The sequence below is a fragment of the Tiliqua scincoides genome, chromosome 4, assembly GCF_035046505.1.
Source record: "Tiliqua scincoides isolate rTilSci1 chromosome 4, rTilSci1.hap2, whole genome shotgun sequence".
In the NCBI taxonomy this organism is placed as follows: Eukaryota; Metazoa; Chordata; class Lepidosauria; order Squamata; family Scincidae; genus Tiliqua; species Tiliqua scincoides.
The window spans coordinates 32,386,398-32,399,915 of NC_089824.1; the positions used below are offsets into that span (position 1 = coordinate 32,386,398).

The following is a 13,518-nucleotide window of genomic DNA, read 5'->3' on the forward strand; positions in this document are numbered from 1 at the left end:
TCTCAATATAGGTGTCTGCTCTGTCCTCATTATGGGTGTCATGACTTTTCAGTTTGTTCTGAGTCACTAGCAGCTAACCTGCACTGCATCCTATGGTAGGGAGGCAGTCACAGAGGTCTCCTCATGGTAAGGGAACTTGTGTACCCTTAACCTAGGGCAAGCCTCCAGTGCACAAATGGGTCTCCCTGGAACTGTGCTAGACATTTTGCTAGATATTTTGCTCAAGGGAGAAAGAACAGGTGCTGAGACATTCTGGGTCCTCTCCCATAAGCAATTTATCAGCAAATCAGCAAAAATAAAGAAAAAAACAAATATCACGTTTGTCACATCTTACCAATAATAAGTGATTTGGCCTTTATTGGTAATCTAACCCTTGAACAAAAAGCTAAACTATTTGACCCTAGTTGGACCCTTATTATGGACTAGTTGTCCATAATAAGGTATAATTCCATGTCTACACCAAAGTGTATTTTGTAAGTCTACAAAAACCAGATTGCAAACGCAGAAACACTGAACATGAAAATGCTTTATATAGCTGCTAAAAACAAACACTTTCCTATATGATTGATTTTTAAAGCACTTCCTACAGTCTAACAGCCCAATCCTACATCCCGCCAATGCACAGTATGCATCTGTGCCAACAGAGCACACACTGCATGCTATGGAGGGGTGATCAGACGGTTTGCAAGCAGTAAGTAAAAATACAATTTAATTTCCTCCTGGTAGGCTTCCTGTTAGCAAATGGTCTTCTCGATCATGCCTGATATGTTCCTGGTGTAAGTCTGAGGAGAGGACGATGGTTGGTCCAGGCCAGGAAAGAGGAATAGGATCCGGCATATGTGACTGCCACCAAGATTCTCCACTTCTCACCCTCCAACTCCCCCCTTGTTCAGTTCATTTCCTGCCCAAGAAGCACCCATTCAGTCATCTTATTTGGACCAGTGTAGTATCCGAACAGTTCTAGAGTGCACACAGAGCCTCCAGGTGTTTCTGTTGGCAGCTGTGACCCAGTACTTGCTGGGTCACTTGTGACAGTGAATCATGAAGTCCACTGTCATAAATGGTCCATAGGATTGGACCGTGAGTCTTGTAAAAACAATATTTCATACAACTTTTAATGAAGATCAATTACAATGATCAATCACTCTCAACGGCAACTAATATCTGATCTCTCTTAAGAGATATGACAGAGGGATAAAATATGTTAACTGTATTATAGTTCTATGATCGAAACTGCATGTTCAAATCTCAGAAGTTGGAAATGACTGGGAGCTATGTGGTATGGTGAAAGGATGGAGCTCTTATCCAATGGATGGTCCTTGAACCTGCTTCCATATGCAAGCTGCCCAAGCAAGTTGGTTTTTTCTTTGCTCCTGTTTACAGGTCATGCAAGTCTTGTTTAGGCACTGGATATTGGTTTATATTATAGGGAAACTGAACTGATTTGAAATAACGTGGTAGAGATTAACATCCAGTGGTTGAGATTAATTTCTTTTCTGTTTATATTATGTTCGCATAAAATGCAAAATCAACTTTTTAACTTCAAAATGCATTTGACAAAAAAAGTTCTATTTGTACAGAACAAAACCTTTAAACCCTCTTTTACAACATTCTTCTGAAATAGATTGTTCCTCATAAAATCTTTATTCTGTACAATGCACTTTTTACCTACCATTAAAAAGTGCCTTTTCTCTCTATTAGAAAATAAAAGGGCTGGTCCAGAAAAAAAAATCTCTTAAGAGTACAGCAACTTTATGCAACTACATCATAACAGCTTGTATGCAGCAACTGTTACCCTGCAGATGCCTGATCTTGTCTGATCTCGGAAGCTAAGCAGGGTCAGGCTTGGTTAGTACTTGGATGGGAGACCTCCTGGGAATATCGGGTGCTGTAGGCTTCTACAATAGTCTTTTGAGACTGAAGGTTGCCAACCAACAAGCTCTGTGAGCTGCCTTTCAGGAATGGTAGCAGGGAAAAGTATTGAAAAATGTAGCTAGGAAGCAGCACCTGAAAACTTTCATCCCTTCAACAGTTGTAGTGCACTGGTTATTTAAAAAATATAGATAATCACAGCTAACATCTTGACGTCTTATTTAACACTGTACAGTTTATCTTTCCATGCTTCAGTAATCCTGAATTTGATCACAGTCGTACTGAGGAGCTTATGAGTTCTGACTACAGGCGATCCTCTCACCATGAGCTATTTCTGCTTTCTAATTATATCATCATTAGAATATAACCAGGAGCAAGTCTTCTGGGAAGGGATCCATTCATTAAAGCAGACAGTTAAGACTCTGTTTCATTGTGAGTAATGAAGTGGAAGCATCTACATTAAAAAAAATAAGAAGCCCTTGAGACCTTGCCCACGCATCTTCCATAGTCACAGTGCTCTGCTAACCCTCTGTAATGGAAGATCAGAAGATCATCAGGTGGATGATGTGGTGCTGACAGTGATTCCATGTTTTGACAGCTGGTTGACAGCTCTGGGAAGGGCAGGGCTGGCTCCACAGCTGAAATCAATCAAGGCCAATGGAGACCTGGATGGCACCTGAGCTTCATTTGACCTTGCTGGAACATTGAATGAGCTAAGGAGGTAGCTCACAGCTGAGCTGCATTTGGACTTAACAAGGGGCTGCAGGATAAAAGGCAGCACCAGAAGGAGCAATGCTACCACACCAAAGGCTACCCTGACCCAGAGGAAGAGGTTACCTGACCCAGAGGTTACCTGACCCCAGACCTACAGGACACATGGGAGAAGGGGACTGCCAGGACTCTGCTGGAGGACAAAGAAGAAAGGACTGCCAGGACCCTGCTGGAGGAGACACTCTGCTGGAGAGGACACAAAGGAGGGACTCTGCTGCAGAAGACTGAACTGTGCTTTGGAGACAGGATTGGACTTGGACTGGAGGCTTCAGACCTCTACCCACTAAGTTAAGTTGAGTTTTGGGGAGCGAAAGCCTTTGGACAAGAGGACTTACAGGGAGTGTATGTGTTTGTAGCAATAAATTTTGTTAATTGCACAAACTGATAAGGAGTTCTGATCATTTCTTTTGCACACCTCAGCTGTTGTTCTTGGAAAAGGAGGGTGTTGATTAGCCAAAAAGCAGGCGAAGGGAGTTGGAATATTTGGATGGGACAAACTGGCGTAGTTGGCAGGATAGGGAAAGTCAGGCAAGACACCCTCCTTTGCTTTTAAGTGACACAATTACACATGCTGTTCACAACTTAGTTTTTACAGGACACAAGAGAAACATTCAAGTGCACATCCTTTGCTATCTTCAAAGTGGGTCAGCTACTGTTTGGTATCATAAACAATTGAATAGTTTCCTTTTAGCCTATATGTTAAGTTGCATTTCCTAAATAAAATTCATACATTTCAGATTTGCAAAGTTAAGCTAAAACAGGTTGGTTATAAACAGTATCTAGTTCTATTAAAATACAATCAAACTCTGTCAAACTCTGGCTTATCAACATGCTTATCACTCAAAAAATTAATTTTTAAACTGACATCAAGAACTGATTAACAAGTTTCTAAGCTGAGACAAGCCTATGGTAGCTGCTATCACTTAATTCCTTTATCATTCATCATTCATTGGCATCCTTCAGTCTCAGAAGACTATATGGTATCGCGCTATGAAATGTGGTTCTGGAACAGCGTCTAGTGTGGCTGAAAAGGCCAATTTGGGAGTGACAATCCCTTCCACACTGGGAGTAAATGTAGCCTGTCCCTGATGTGTCTCCCTGGCTGTGGGCCTTCCTTCTTTGCCTTTGCCTCAGACTGTTGGCCAAGTGTCTCTTCAAACTCGGAGAGGCCATGCTGCACAGCCTGCCTCCAAGCGGGATGCTCAGAGGCCTTTAAAACCAGAAAGAAACAAGGACATTGTATACAAACTTTGCTCTATCACTTTTCCAAGTCAACAACTTTGTCTGACCAATCAAGAGACAGAGGGAAAAAAAAGATTTACTTGAGAGATACGCAGCCTAGTCTTTTGCATTTGTACCGTAAAGTAAGTTCTATGTAGTACCATGCTTAATCTCATTAAATGTAAATCTCAATTAAATGTCAGCCCTCACTGTAAAAAAAAAAAAACCAGCACAAATACATACATAGAGGAAGAGGAAAAAAACACATAGAATAGTCTTTTGACAAGCACTATGACTTGGTTTAAAGTAGCTAGGAGTCTGGAGAAAGTAACAAAAGGTAGAGGAGCCCATCTCTAATGACAAAGCGCATTTTAACAAGCAAATGTCTGTCTACTTCTTAGACACTTGATGGTTCCAATATGCTGTTGGATCAAGTCTGTGGAAAATATGGTGATATCAGTTAACTAAGGAAGTAAATATACATCACAGAGTACACTGCTACTTAGAAAGCAGTCCCCTGTTACAGGAGTGATGGCCTCAACCTGGGAAACAAAACACTCACTGTTGCCACATAAATACTTTCTGAAAGTACTAGTTGATCATCAATTTGCAAGTAAATAAGCAGCAAACTAGGAAGATTACTCTGGCATTTGATTAGCTCAATATGTGGGACATCAACTTTATTTAGCGATATTTAGCATTTATATCCTGCTTCTCGGTTTTCAAAGGGGAAAGGGTTAAGAAGCTCGTCCCCTCAGCATTGGTACCAACCAAGCTGCATTTTGTTAAGCAGCAACAAAAAAGTCTGTACTTACTATGGAAATACAGTATGTATGGAACTGCCACTATTGATCACCCAAATAGGAGGCTTAAATAGATAAATATAAAACCTCTGTATATTTTACATATAATAGAGGTTTTGGATAAAAGTATCTTGATATTGACTATTCTGCAGTTTTGAACAGTTCAAAAGCTTAATTTTTTTCATTTCATCTTCATTGGAATCAGGTGGTCCAACATGAGGCCCATGAGGCCTCTTTTGGTGGTTCTCAAAAACCCTGCCACACCTATATCTCCTCCTGCTTCAGCTTCGGAGAAGGACAATCTGGAACAGTGCCACAGGGAGTCTGAAAAGCACCACCACATTCACTGCCTTCTCTTCCACTTGCTTTTTCTGCCATCCGGCTCAGAACCCAGATGTAACTGTCAGGGACATCATCATGTCACCAATTCCGCATTTGTGCCTTCAGGGGCGGAGCCAGCATACTGCAGCCCCCTTAGCAGTCAAAGTTGGACCGCCCTGATCTAAATTGATTGTGTGAACATGTGGAAAGTTGCAGTTCTTTGGGCACCCGTTTCACCCCAAACCTTCCACTCCTAAAACAGATAAAAGTTTTGTCTGTAGGCATTGTTAGAATAATTACTCAGAAAATGTCTTGCAAATCAGAAATTTGACTTTACACAGTCAAGGGTACAATGCTATTCTAGCTATGTGTAACTAACAGTCTGTTCCCAAATTATCTAATCTTTTACCCACTAAAATTTTCATTTGCTAAAGACCTTGTTTCATTAGAAAACTAGTATTTTCTCAGGTTCAAGTTGTATTCTTTCATCCCCCCCCCCCCCAATCTGCAGACTGGGGGATAATACCCAAATTAGCCAGCAAGCAAATAGAGCCCTTTTTCATTCTGCTAAAGTCACTCACAATACAGCATATCTTGCTGGTATGTATCAGAACCTTGAATTACTTCAAATTGATACATCACCTGTACTGACAGCAGTAAGAATTCCTTGAGACAAGATCCAATTTTCTTTAATTCAGTCCTTGGCACTAACCTTTCAGCTTAATAGTACTACCCCGCCCCAACCCGTCCCCCCCAACAAATATTTTATGGCAAAGAGGCTGCTTTGCATATGTAGCTTCTTTGGGCTACTCAAGCATTATAATAAATGCCAGGAAATAAGCATCACTAGCAAATGAAGAATTGCTTGCTAATTTTATTTTTACTGAAATGACACATGGAGGCTTTCTCTGGACACTTGCATTGCTAAAAATTCTTAGACATATTCTAGTATTTGAGAATACCCAGGAGACATTTCCTCCCATCCCCCTGCAAAAAAGACACACATCAGAAGCCTCATTAAAACTTGGTAAGTTCTATGTCACTGAAAATGCTTGAATAGTCAGAGGCTATCTCAAAGCACAAGAGAGTAACATGTCATGAATAAATCAGGTTGAAAAAGAAAGCAAACATGTAAAGTGTGAAAATTAATTCAGGGGGGCAATTAATGAAAGCAACCAACTAATTCAATTTCCATTTGAAGATCACACATTATGGGTGTTCTTTTTACAAAGGGTTGACTGCAAAAAGCCATCAGTGCAGGCAGGCAGGCTACAAATTAGTCCTAAGTTTCAACATCTTCCTAGGGAAAATAAGCATTATGAGAAAATGTGGAGTATCTGTGCTACTAATCAAAGACGATCAATTAAAAGATGTTTCATTGAAGAGAGAACACTGAGATGAGAGTGGCAATATTCACCCAGGAGCAGGCCCAACTGAATACAGTGGCACATTTCCTGTAAACATGGATAGGTCAGGCTGACAGCAGCTTCCAGAATTTTAGAGAACACTGGTTTGCATATCAAGACCTCTTCTGTTAGCAATCAATGGTACCCTCTGTAATTGAAAAAATAACTCTCTTGCAATAGTAAGATGTTTTCTCATCCTATCGACCATGATGTTTCTTTGATGTTAGCTGTGCCTTACAGCTTTAACTCTGCATATTGCTACATTTCCAGATTTCTTCTATTGCATTCTGAATTATCAGCCTGTTGTAACTTCTGTGAATCTGGGATTCTGAATGTTGGTATTTTGGATGGAACTGATGAGCAAGATTAAAAGGAGAAAGGCCCCTTTGAACAACTGGCGCAAATGGGACTATTTCCGAGTAGAGCTGCAAAGGATTGGGTCATACTGGTAAGTTTTCTAGCTGCTGCATGTGACTCTCGTCTCTCTTGCCGCTTGTCTGTCTGTCTCTGCTCTCACACAGCCTGTCCCACCCCCTCGCACTTTGTTGACAGATGGGATGGGGACATCAGGGGAGTGTTTAAAGAGAGCTTCGAGACACACATTCACCCCTGCAGCAGCTCCATTTTTTTCTGTGGATCCGCAGAAAACTCATGATGCAAGTCTTTTCGAGTTGCCAAAATGCTCTGGGTGTTCCACCTGGGCACAAAACCGGAAGTGGAGTGCGATCGCTGTGCTTTTACTTTTGAAGACCTGAGGAGCCCTGCAGACACTCGCATAGGGCTCCCTGCATCCACAGGAGGCTACAGGAGGCTCTGGTAAGTCCAGCCAAGCTGCTGCAGCCCCCTTAGCGACGTGATTCTTGGGATCGCGTTGCTGCCTCCTCGCTGCCCCTGCCCCTTAAGGGGGCAGAGGCCAGGTCCTTCAGACTGGGGTGTCATAACACCCCAGTTTGAAAAGCCCTGCTTTAACCCTATGCTTTGCCTGCCAGAGCAAGGGGCCACTGTTGACACAACACACTATCTTCTTGAGGATCTTGCGCATTTCTATTACAACATGAACATCTGAAGCTGCTTTCTGCTGGGTCACGGAGGGACCACACAGCCTTAAATTTAGTGTAATGTTTGAACAGGGGCCAGTGTCAGATGTTTCTAACAGCCACACTAGAAAATCAAGCTATTTTGACTCTCAAAAGTAAAAAATAACCAACCAGCACAAAAGGGTCAACAATGGCAGGACTAATTAACAGCATCAGCAAATACCACTCTGCAGTGCAGGTGTGTCCCAGGCAAACAAAACCCTAATTAGATACAATTAGGGCATAAAAAACTCAAGGCTGGATCCTGCACCTTCTCAGGACATCAGGAAAGCAATGAGACAACTAGGATTAGTTCTCAAATGTTCTTGGTTTCCATTTTTTTTTTTTACACTCCACTGGATAATGTTGCCTCTCTATTATTCTTAATGTCCTCAGGTGTAGCAATTTGTCCTTTGTAAACATAGGGGTTTTATCTTTTTTGCCACAGTATGGGAGTTGAGGCAAAGCACTGGATCGTGGTGATATATTGTGCATTTCATCATTCTTATTAACAATCCTTGCCTGAAGGCCTGACACTGATGCTATGATTTGTTCTATCATTTGATGTACAATCACTGGCTTTTATTTAGGTCAGTAACATTGAGAAAGACAACATGTTACTTACTTTATACTTTATGCCCTCTTACTGCACCCTTACTGCTGGTTTCTCTGCAAGAAGGTATGGAATCTTTTAAATATCTATCAGTAATTAGAAGGTCAAGTATTATTAACCACATACTGAGGTGGAAAGGGAGAGAGTTGCCTAAGGCAGGGGTGTCCAAACTTTTTGGGAGGAGGGCCACATCATCTCTCTGACACTGTGTCAGGGGCCAGGGGAAAAAAAGAATTAATTTACATTTCAAATTTGAATAAATTTACATGAGTGAATACATTAGAGATGGAACTTATATAAACGAATGAAGGTCTTGCAGTAGCTCAAGGCCTATAAAAGGCCTTGCACAAGGCAAGGCCAGCCTTTCCTTCGCTGCCACTGCTGCATCATGAATGTGAAACAGCAAGTAGTGGAGGGAGCCCTCGTCCCACAGCTCAGATGAGAGGTCGAACAGTCATCCTCATGCTGAGAGCAGTTGTGTTGGGCCGGTATGGACTCCAGCAAGTCTCCAGAGGGCCAGAAGCTCATTGGAGACTGGGGGCTCCCCGAGGGCCAGATTGGGAGCCCCCAAGGGCTGCATGTGGCCCCCGGGCCGGGGTTTGGGCACCCCTGGCCTAAGGCAAGGCAAGACTTGGCAGAGGCAAGGTTCACATCAGGTAAGTCCTGATTCACAGCTTTTAGCCTCTTAGTCACTATATTAGACTAGCTGTGTGTGCAAAATCAAAACCATTTCCTGTTTACTCAGTTGTCCTTCCATAAGTTTTGTGATTTTGAAATTCATTCTTATGTAGACAGATAGAGCTCTTCAAATCTTGAAAGCAGGTTGAAAAGGGCTTCCATATAACATCCCCCATCCAAGTCCCATATCACTGTACCAGTGTAATACTGCCATGGTTGTGTTCTCTGTTGTGACATAAAAATTTACTGCAAGCAAGGGCTGGTTCCAGATTTGAGGGGCTTTTGGCAAACCACTTTCCATGGTCTTCCTCCTACCTGGGTGGCTTCTTAGAGAGTCACCATTACCCGAAGGCTTAGGGCACAGAGGTTTGTCTTGAAATCAGAGCTGAACATTGTGCCCCTGTTAAATGCCCTTCAGCACACACAGAGTATGGTCCAGAAATCCACTCCTCCCCAGGCCTCTGGAATACAAGCTACTCTTGGAAGAAAAAGAAGTTGGGTGACTTGTAGTGACTGCAAAGGAGCAAGCTGGCAGATTATTCTTTGTAAGCAGCCAAGATACCTCTGCTTTAGATAAGTTGGCCACCATTGTGCAGGTTTCAACTTGCCCTTACGATGAGCTGTCCCACAACCTGCTCTTTCCACCCATCTCTAAGTGGAAGCAGGATGACATGTTGTATTTTGCATGAAGGAAATGAAAACATCTACAAGTTTTCATCAATGAGATTAATACAGCTGTACCATATTCATGAGTGATAGCGATAGATACCATTCAGAAGAAACACTTTGCTGTACTGTTCAGCAGTACAGTCTTCTCTGGGTTTCACTAACAATGTAAGATTTGGGGAGTTGTGATAAAAATGAGCCATCTGTGTTTTAGTGGGGTTTAACTGTTCTGTAAATGATTGTGATTAACAACCAGGTCTTTATAATCTAACAAGCTAAGTTTGATTGTAATTCTTAGGAGTGTAATCATCTCCCTACCCTGCAATTATACACAATGAATGTTGAATTAGAGGCAGTGGGGGAAAAAAAAAGAACATAAAATAACTTTCAGACTTGGAGAAGCAGACTATGGAGCAGATGCCAAAGATGAGATGATTGGTGAGGGGAGTTAATATCCTTGGAACTGCTGGTATGCCATAAAAGACCAAAGGAAATAGAGATTTCAAAGCATCACTAAAAAACATAAGCAGCATTCACAACCATTGCAGCTCACATTAGACAGGCTGCACCATTACGAAAATATCATTCAATTGCCAGTCGGATCTGAAGTTGGTACAAAAATGTACACTGTATAATTATTTTAATTTCAGGTCATTTTCAGCGGCAGAGGGAAACAGTCTCTCCATTATTCCCAGCTCTGCTTTCTCCCCCAGTAGCTTACACGCACTGTTTGGGGCTGTTCATGTTTTTGCTTTGAAAATTACTGTAAAGAGGCTAAACATCCTTTGGGCAGTGGCTGCTGTAATTGAGATTGTGTCTGACTGAGACTGTGCCAGGAATGTGATGTTTCATTGGTAACAGCTAAGCATTCTCAGAAAGTAAACACCTATATAAAATAAATGTCTGAAATAAAGAACAGAGTAAAGCAGCATCTGTGAAACCACAACTAACTTGCATTCCTTCAAAACTGGCTGTTATGAAGCAAAGTTGTAGCATAAATCGCTTTTCCGAGACAGTTGTAATACAGAGAATTCTAAAGTACTTGGTCTTTTTAATGACATTTTTAAGATGGGAAATAAGAGCAAGATGCTGAACCTAATCGTTACCGTTTAGCCATGGTTGACCTTAATTATCATTCCCTACTTCATGGTCCCCCATTGAAATCAGAATGCCAGATGCAAGGGAGGGCACCAGGATAAGGTCTCTTGTTATCTGGTGTGCTCCCTGGGGCATTTGGTGGGCCGCTGTGAGATACAGGAAGCTGGACTAGATGGGCCTATGGCCTGATCCAGTGGGGCTGTTCTTATGTTCTTATGAAATATCCAAAAAAGAAACCTATGGTTCAGAGCTGGGAATGAGGCCAAGACTTTCTGGCTTCCAGGAGGAAAGGATTCCCATTCTGCAGCGTTCTTGTTAGCCTTACCAATGTAACTCTCACATTTATCAGATCTGTTGTCAAGTTTTTTTAATGGATACTCAGGCCTGACAGAATCTGTCCTATTGTAAGGTGTCAAGGAGTTTGAAAAAAAGGCTGAGGGGCCTTAAACCCTGCACCAGCAGGAACACTCTCAAGGAGAAGGATTACCTGACATGCATGCCTGACAGTAGCAACCAGCCAAACCAGGAAGAACTAGGTGACTGGGAGAGCTAATAGGGTTCTTACTGGTCCTTTATATTTGGCCACTAACTCAGTGTGTCCCAAACTTTTTAACATCGAGATCGACCTAAAAAAAAGTTTCACTTTACAGCTGCACAAGCCTCTGTAGCTATAATGGTGGTTGGTTAGCAGTGCTCCCATCCCAGCAGCCAGTTGTTTAACCCTTGATGAACATAGCCTTATATGCCTTGCCAGTTTTGCAATCCTCCCAAAAATTGGGTCGCTGCACTAACTCATTCCATCACCTTCCTGATTTGTGTATGTCAGACCCTACTGAGCAATGGTTCTCCCATGTTTAGCACTGGGACCCACTTTTTTAGAATGGGAATCTGTAAAGACCCACCAGAAGTGATGTCATGACCAAAAGTGACATCATCCAGCAGGAAAATTTTTAACATTCCTAAGCTGCAATCCTAACCACACTTATTATTATTATTATTATTAACAGTATTTATATACCGCTTTTCAACTAAAAGTTCACAAAGCGGTTTACATAGAAAAATCAAATAACTAAATGGCTCCCTGTCCCAAAAGGGCTCACAATATAAAAAAAATGCAAATGAATACCAGCAGACAGCCACTAGAACAGATACTGCTGGGGTGAGGTGGGCCAGTTACTCTCCCCTTGCTAAAAAAAGAGGAGCACCCACTTGAAAAAGGTGGAGTACCCACCCAGGTGGAGTACCTTACCCAGGAGTAAGTTCTATTTACTAGCATTGTTAAAAGCATATACATAGTAGCCTGTTAAAAGTACAGATCTGTAACATGTCCCCAAATGCAGTCACATACCATGGTACCATCAAGTCTAATAAACTAAAAATAAAATATTGAAATGAATAGGGAACCACCTGAAATTGGCTTGCAACCCACCTAGTGGGTCCTGACCCACAGTTTGAGAACACTACTCAAGTGCATTATGGAGATGGACTATATAGAGTCCTACAGAGAGATATTTTCTAGGAAGGACTCACAGATGGGAAATGAAAACATTGACAAAGAAAGGAATAGGGATGAGCAAGCCAGGATAAATCACTATGCAAACTTTGGTAATGATAGAAGTAACTAAGAGTTCTGAACAGGCTTTCATGAGTAACGTTTTGAAGAATCATTATGGGTAAGATCCAGTCTAAGTTATGCTCATTTAAGTACCATTGATTTCAATGAGAAAATAAAGCATGTAATCGGTTATCTTTCCCACTGAAATGAACTGGTTGTAAATACAGAATGCTTAACTCTGGCTGAATTGTGCCCATTGAATTCAAGGTAATATAATGGAATGAGGGGTGTTTTCTTGTTGCAAGAGATTTTTGGGAACTTCAAGATAAATCACTTCGCACTAGTAATTCTGTAGACTGTATGTTTTTACGATCTGTCATCATGCTGTCACATCCTGAATGAACGTGCAAACAAGATCAAGACACTTGGCTCGTAACACCCAAAGGGTAAGAAAGACAACATCAAAGCAACAAATGATGACCTGAGATTTTTTTTTGGGGGGGGGGGGGGAGGAAACTACATCCTACACTTTTCATATATAATGTACATACTAAACATAGATATTGTAGATGCCTTTCAGTGTTGTAAGCATTCCAGGAATGCGTACAATATACAGAAACTAAGACTGCAATCCTAAGCACACTTTCCTGAGAATAAGTCCCATTGAACAAAATAGAACTTACTTCTGAGTAGACCTGGTTAGGCTTGTGTCCTAAGTATATAAGAAACTGGTATTTGCTGGGGTTCCATTTCAAAACCGATAACCATTCTGTTCCAATAACTGGGGATTCCTTGCTAAGCTCTCCTTGCCTCTGGAGGCTTTCTGATACCCACAGAGGCCTCAGAATGGCCTAAAAGGCAAAAAAGTTACTCCCAGTTTCATGCTAAAATTGGAAGTGATGTTTTTAATGCCTTATATACGCCTTATCATAAATCTGGAAGTGGCCCCCCCTTAGGCCATTCTGAAGTCTGCAGCGGTCGCGGGCAGCCTCTGTGGGCCTCTGGAGGGGGCACGGGGGTCCATGCAGATACGATCCGTGGTTAAGTGAAACCGTGGATATCGGATCTGCAGATATGCCCCACCGCATTCCAGTTGTATTACATTTGTCATTTATTAGTGTTACTTCATGTATATAAAATATGTGAACTCAAGAAAGATATATGGGCATATGATACAAAAATTGGTAGTGATTATTATTTTTTCACCTTACATATTTATACATGTTTAGGCATAAAACTCCCCACAGGTAGCTGCCAACTTACTAAGTCACCGATCATAGTGAATGTTCAGTCACTATTTCGGAATGCTTTATCTCTCAGTTCCTTTGGAGTCAGCAATCAATGTTCAGTTATAGAAAACCTCCTTCCTAATCAAACTGTGCCTTGCTTTTTTAGGTACTTTCTGTATAAATAATTTATCTGAGGAACATTAGCTTGC

General features: G+C 41.6%; 1 pseudogene; it reads left to right on the forward strand.

The window, feature by feature from the left end:
• Positions 1-1,777: 1,777 nt before the first annotated feature.
• Positions 1,778-1,897, forward strand: LOC136649853 (5S ribosomal RNA; annotated as a pseudogene).
• The last annotated feature ends 11,621 nt before the right edge of the window (positions 1,898-13,518 follow it).